Raw genomic sequence first — 5,915 nt, 5'->3', positions numbered from 1 at the left:
GTGGCGGGAGACGATAAGAAGTCCATAGGCTTCTAGATGATATCTCCATCCAAAGGTGGGGATACCCTGGGCTGCGAAATCGCGGCAGCCACATCTTAGTACATTTGAAAATGCACAAATAACCGCATTTTATCCTTAGTACATCCCGTTGTTTAGCCCTTATTCTGGTTTACTGGCAAAAGGCAAATTCCTTCTCAAATGGACAAAACCATGTGCACTGCAGGTGGGGCAGATGTAATGTGCAGAGAGAATTAGATTTGGGCGAGTTATTTTGTTTCTGTGCCGGGTAAATACTGACTGCTTTGTTTTTACATTGCAATATAGATCTCACTTTGAAGTAAAACCCCACCCAAATCTAATTTTCTCTGTACATGTTACATCTGCCCCACCTGCAGTGCACATGGTTTTGTGCATTTGCATTTGCCTTTGCGAATGAACCAGAATAAGGGACTTATTTCTCTATAAAACCCAGACAATTGGAAGGTGTCAAAGTATAGACTTATAGTATTCTCCCATTACATCTATGCTTCCTGTTTTCCCCTCCTGTCCGGCGCTAGTGTTGTAATGGGCCCATAGACTGTTAAACTATTGGGTCGAGTTCTACAGTAAATGTGTAAGATTAGTTTTGGATGCAGCAGGTGCTTCTGTGTCTCAGAGCTGTACTCCCAGAATTATCGATCTTCCTCTGAGCTGGAATTACAGTCAGGGCTCACTTGCTGTAACTAGCCGTGATGAATCTGACAGCAGATTGAAGGATATCCAGTGCTGCACAGCTACATTCTGCTCATACAGACTGTCAGGTTTATTCCACAAAGCATTGCCATCCCAGGCGGCAGGCGTCTAAGCCAGCGCTTGCTGCTAATTGGCTGCATAGCTCTACATTTGAAACAATCAGCAGCTTCACCTTCCAGATTTGTTTTCCTAACTGGCCAATTTATTACTTGTAGATGGCTTTGATGGAGGCTGAGCTTGGAGAACAGTACCACAAACAGATTATACTAACATAACACAGAATGCATGTATTAGTAATGTTAGTAATAGTACCTACTGCATACTTGCCTACTTTTGAAAACTAGTTTCAGGGAGATTATAGTTGGTAGTAAAATTTTGCAATGCGCCCCATTGAGGGGGCTTGTCATGCTCCTCCCCAAGGTCGTGTCTAGTTCCATATATGGAGAGATTGTGAAAAGAGATATTTTTTTTAAAATTAATTATATCCAAATGTAGATGAGCCCCAAAGCAGTTAGTAAGAGCTACTATACTTGGTAAAGTGCTGGGAAATGGTGCTGATGATTCAATGTAAATGTATCTATCTCACATTCCTTTTTCCCCCAAAAAATGTAACAGTGTAATGTGGGCTAGGACTAGGTGAAATGAGGGAGATTGCTAGACTAATGAGGGAGAGAGGGAGATTGCTGCTATTTCAGGGAGTCTCCTGCAGAATGCAGGAGGGTAGGCAACCATGACCTACTGTATGCTATAATGCCTGAACATAGCATGAGGATTATACAGTATATCAGGCCACACTTTCCTATTCTCCAGGAAGCTGCGGGAGGCTCACAATTTTTTAGGGTAGTCAGCCAGAAAAAAAGGCCAAACCCAGGGAGAGTGAAAAGGGGCATGGCTAAAAGACGGGAATGACAAGACTGTCTGGCCCCATCCAGCGAAGTCTCCTGCTCCATCTCCTCTCTGGGCTGTAAGGTAAGTATGTATCAGGCCTGGTGCTGAGTTGGACATACACCACGTGTAGCCACTTTGTGCGAGTAGCCACGGCAAATTGATTATTCGCTGGCCCGTTCACACATAGCAGTGCGGGCGTGGGGCAGTGGTGGCGCCCATGTGAAAACCCAGTGTTTCATGGGCATTCCCATAAAAACGCTTGGCATTCCCATGGAAATTTGGCCGTGATGCGGGTGCCGGGGGTGGGCAGTTGACATTACCGGATGTCAGCTGGCCGCCCTCTTCTCATAAAGGGTCATTAGCTGGACACAATCACTACGCTCGCTGTGCTCGGCACACTATTCTATTCTCCCTCCACGCCGTAGTGGATAATAGGGCATGAAATACCGTCTGTCGGCGCATGGCTAAAAAAAACGTGAAAAACCCATGTAGACCTTTTGACTGTTGACCTTCCCCGTGCTGACCTAATGATTGTGTCAACCTAATGACCCTGTCGATCTAATCCCATGTCAACCATTTCAGGTGTCGACATACGCCCCATCAGTGGTCAACCCAATGCATGTCGACCTTAGGTGTGTAAACCTTATGACCGTACAATTGGATGATGTGTACCCCTGATTTTGATGGGGTGTCAAAGTATGCATATGTATAGGCAGCAGGGACACTGCAGAGAGGTGTACAACTTGATAATAATGAATACGGGAATAGATACTTTATTTACCCCAGTCGGTGTAAACTTTATATATATATCAGGCTTGCCTACCCTACCGGAATTGCCGGGAGGCTCACTGAAATCAGGTACCCCTCCCAGCCCCCCGGGAAGGTCGGCAATCCTCCCGCTTTTGCCTGGCAACCCCCACAACCCCCTTTCTTACCGCACTAATTACTGTTTTTTCACGGGTCCGCGGCAAAGGGCTGGGCTAAAATGACGCAAATCGCCTGGATTGGGGGCGGGGCTTTCAGTCATCAGCCCCATCCCTGCCCCCTGACCTGAAGATCCGGCTGTCCTCTCCAGGCTTCTCCCGGAGAGGCTTCTCGAAAAGTCGGCAAGTATGATATATATCGGTCCATGTGTATGCCCCCCGGCAATGGTGATGCGTGATCCCACGTGGCGCTAATGCCCGGCTAGATCAAAATCTAGTCATTGTCAGTGTTCAGAGAACACTGGTCCACGAGGATCGCTCAGCACAGCTTCCCCCGTCGCCCCCTGCAAGTTAGATTTCAGTTTGAACATAACTCACCAAACTCTAAATCTCTCTGCACATGTTACATCTGCCCCACCTGCAGTGGTTTTGTCCATTTGGGAAAAAAGCTGCTTTGCAATCAGGTCTGAATGAGGCCCTGTGGCTCAAGATTTCCATTTAATATAAAATAGCCCTCTAGGTGTTCCTTCAGCTGTTTTTCCTGCTCCTGTTTTCTAATAAACTTAAAAATGAAATATTTGTTTATGAAATCAGCCTCTCTGAATATGTAACGTGTGTGAAGAAGTGATAGGTGAAATTTACGAGGTTTATCTTTATCTAAACAAATGTTTTTTCCAGCCATCTGAAGCAGACATAAAACAGGCCGCGTTTCATATTCTTTGTGCCTTATGAATACAAAGAGATCCAGGTTTGTTCATTTACGAGCATAAATGTAAATGTTTCTATCAGTGAAGGGAAAATGAACCGTCATTAACATTTCCTCCTCTACATTATAATTTCTTTCCACATGTTGTAAAGAGACTGTTCGCCAGGCTGATTTATTCAGCGTTATATGTATGTTCTGCAATACAATGTAGCCAGCAGATTATGATAAATATAAATATTAGCAGTTACACCTGGACTTTGAGAAAAGTGCAACCAGAGACCAGTTATAATATAGCAATGTAGGGCTATCAATCAAGACTACGGAGATAATTTATTCCTGTAGCGGTTCTGTAATAAGACTTCGGGGGAACATTAATAGTATTTGGTCACAACCGAAGCTGAAAATGTTGCTGCCGTTACAATTCAATGTAATTAACTGAAACAGAAGAAATCCAAGAACCCTGCTCCAGAAATAGTACAGTAAGAAACGTATTCACATCCCTATAGCTACAGTAGTGTATTAAAGTCAACATTGTTTTAAAGAACGAAAGAGTGAAAGAAACGCTAATAAATATGGGTACAACATGCAAATTGGTCTTACTTGCTTTTGTCCAACTATGCTGGCTCAATCCCGGGATTCCTGGGATCCCGGAATTGGCTTCCCTATTAAAATAAATGCCCAGACTGCCCCACATTTACCTTGCCGGGCTGGTGTGCAGCCGGAAACCAGAAGGGTGTGCATCCAGGAACCGCATGTGCCGGGCATGTGTGGTGGTTGCAGTGGTTAGCTGGGCGGGTGGCTGGGAGCCCGGCCGGGACAGCAGTATGAGTGGGCGCCGGTGTGTGAGTATTTTTGGGATAGTAAATGCTGAAAATACGAATACGCCTAGAATAGGTGTATTTAGCTTATATGAATACGCCTATGTTAGGCATATTTCACTTAGTAAATATCCCCCTGCCTGTGTGTTTTGCTGTCCAGCTGTGGTGATTAGGGGGGTTTGTCCTTTCTGGTTGTTTTCATTAAGAGATGCCCCTTATATTGACCAGCCTGCCTCAGCTCTGTGCTGGTTATACTGCTGGTTTCTAGTGCTATTGCTGCTAATACCTGATTACTCCTGTATTCTCTGTATTATGTTTCTGTGCATGTACCTGTTACATACTTGCCTACCTGACCCTCTCCATGAGGGAGAAAATGCTCTGCTCCTGTGTTACCCTTTCCTCTGTGTGCGTGAACCTATGTCCTGTATGTACCCGCTCTTGCTGGGCTTCAGTGTATATCTGTGTAGTATATTCTGGTGTCACTATTAGCAACTAATCCACTTGCAGATCCTGTCCTTAACCCGAGGCACTCCGTGGTCCAGTCCTGTATTTCTGTCTGCCCGGATCGGCGCTGTTCCAGTCCAGCAAGTCTAATTTGTGAGTACCTGCATCATACCTCGTAACATTGGGCAAGCATGAAGAGGGACACCTTGCGCCCAAAATTCTGGGGGCGTGGCCTATTGCATGAGGCCACGTCCCATTTTTTCACTGTAGGGGCATGGCTAGCGGCTCCCTGAGCTGCTGGCTATGTCCCCAGCCCCTCTGCTTGCATGCGCACAACGTCTATTCTTCACGGGTGACTGGAGGTGACTCCCAACTGCCCGACCCCGCCAAAACATTCCCGCGAAAAGCCGGACAGTTGGGAGGTATGCTGTATAGCAGTGGTCGCCAACCCATCGCTCGCGAGCTACCGGTAGCTCGCGGCAGCGATCCGGGTGGCTCGACCACTCTGCCCCTGCCAGCCGCCCGACACTCCATTATCCCGCCCAGCCGCCCGCCCGCTCGCTCGCCGAAGCCCGGCCTCCCTTCTCCCTGTCTGCTCTAAAGGGGAGGAGAGCGCATGCCTCGTCTCTCCTACCCCTCACTGTGGATTCCTTTGACTGTGCCGTCTGCGAATCAGAACTCGCGGGCCAGCAGCCAATCAGGAGCCGGCCCGCGAGTTTTGATTGACGGACGCCCAGTCACAAGGAAGTGAGGGGAAGGAGAGACGCTCGGTGCTCTCCTCTCCTCAGAGAGGAATCAGCAGACGACAACAACGATGACAGCGATGACAGCGGACACAGACAGCAGCGGCACAGGGGGACAGCAGCACTGGTGAGTCTGCTGGTGCTGGGAAACTGGCACTGTGGGGGCATACTTGTTCCTGGCACTGTGGGGGCATACTTGTTCCTGGCACTGTGGGGGCATACTTGTTCATGGCACTGTGGGGGCATACTTGTTCATGGCACTGTGGGGGCATACATGTTCCTGGCACTGTGGGGGCATACTTTTGGTACTTGTGGAGTATCGTATGCTAAAAATCGCATCGCATCGCATGTGGCATACGATGGCATACGATGCGATGCGATGTTTTACCGATTTTTGCTCAAAAATCGTATGCCATCGCATAACATCGTATGCCATATGTAGTGGCATACGATGTCATACGATGCGATACGATGTTTTACCGATTTTTGAGCAAAAATGGTCAAAAATCGGTAAAACATTGAATGGCATCGTATGCCATATGTAGTGGCATACGATGTCATACGATGCGATACGATGTTTTACCGATTTTTTAGCATTTTAGCTCAAAAATCGTATGCGATCACATCGCATGCCATACGATGGCATGCGATGCGATGGCAC

Source organism: Crinia signifera, chromosome 5 (genome assembly GCF_055691185.1).
Source record: "Crinia signifera chromosome 5, ASM5569118v1, whole genome shotgun sequence".
Taxonomy (NCBI): domain Eukaryota; kingdom Metazoa; phylum Chordata; class Amphibia; order Anura; family Myobatrachidae; genus Crinia; species Crinia signifera.
The sequence above is the reverse complement of the archived record's forward strand: the minus strand, read 5'-3'. Positions refer to the sequence as shown.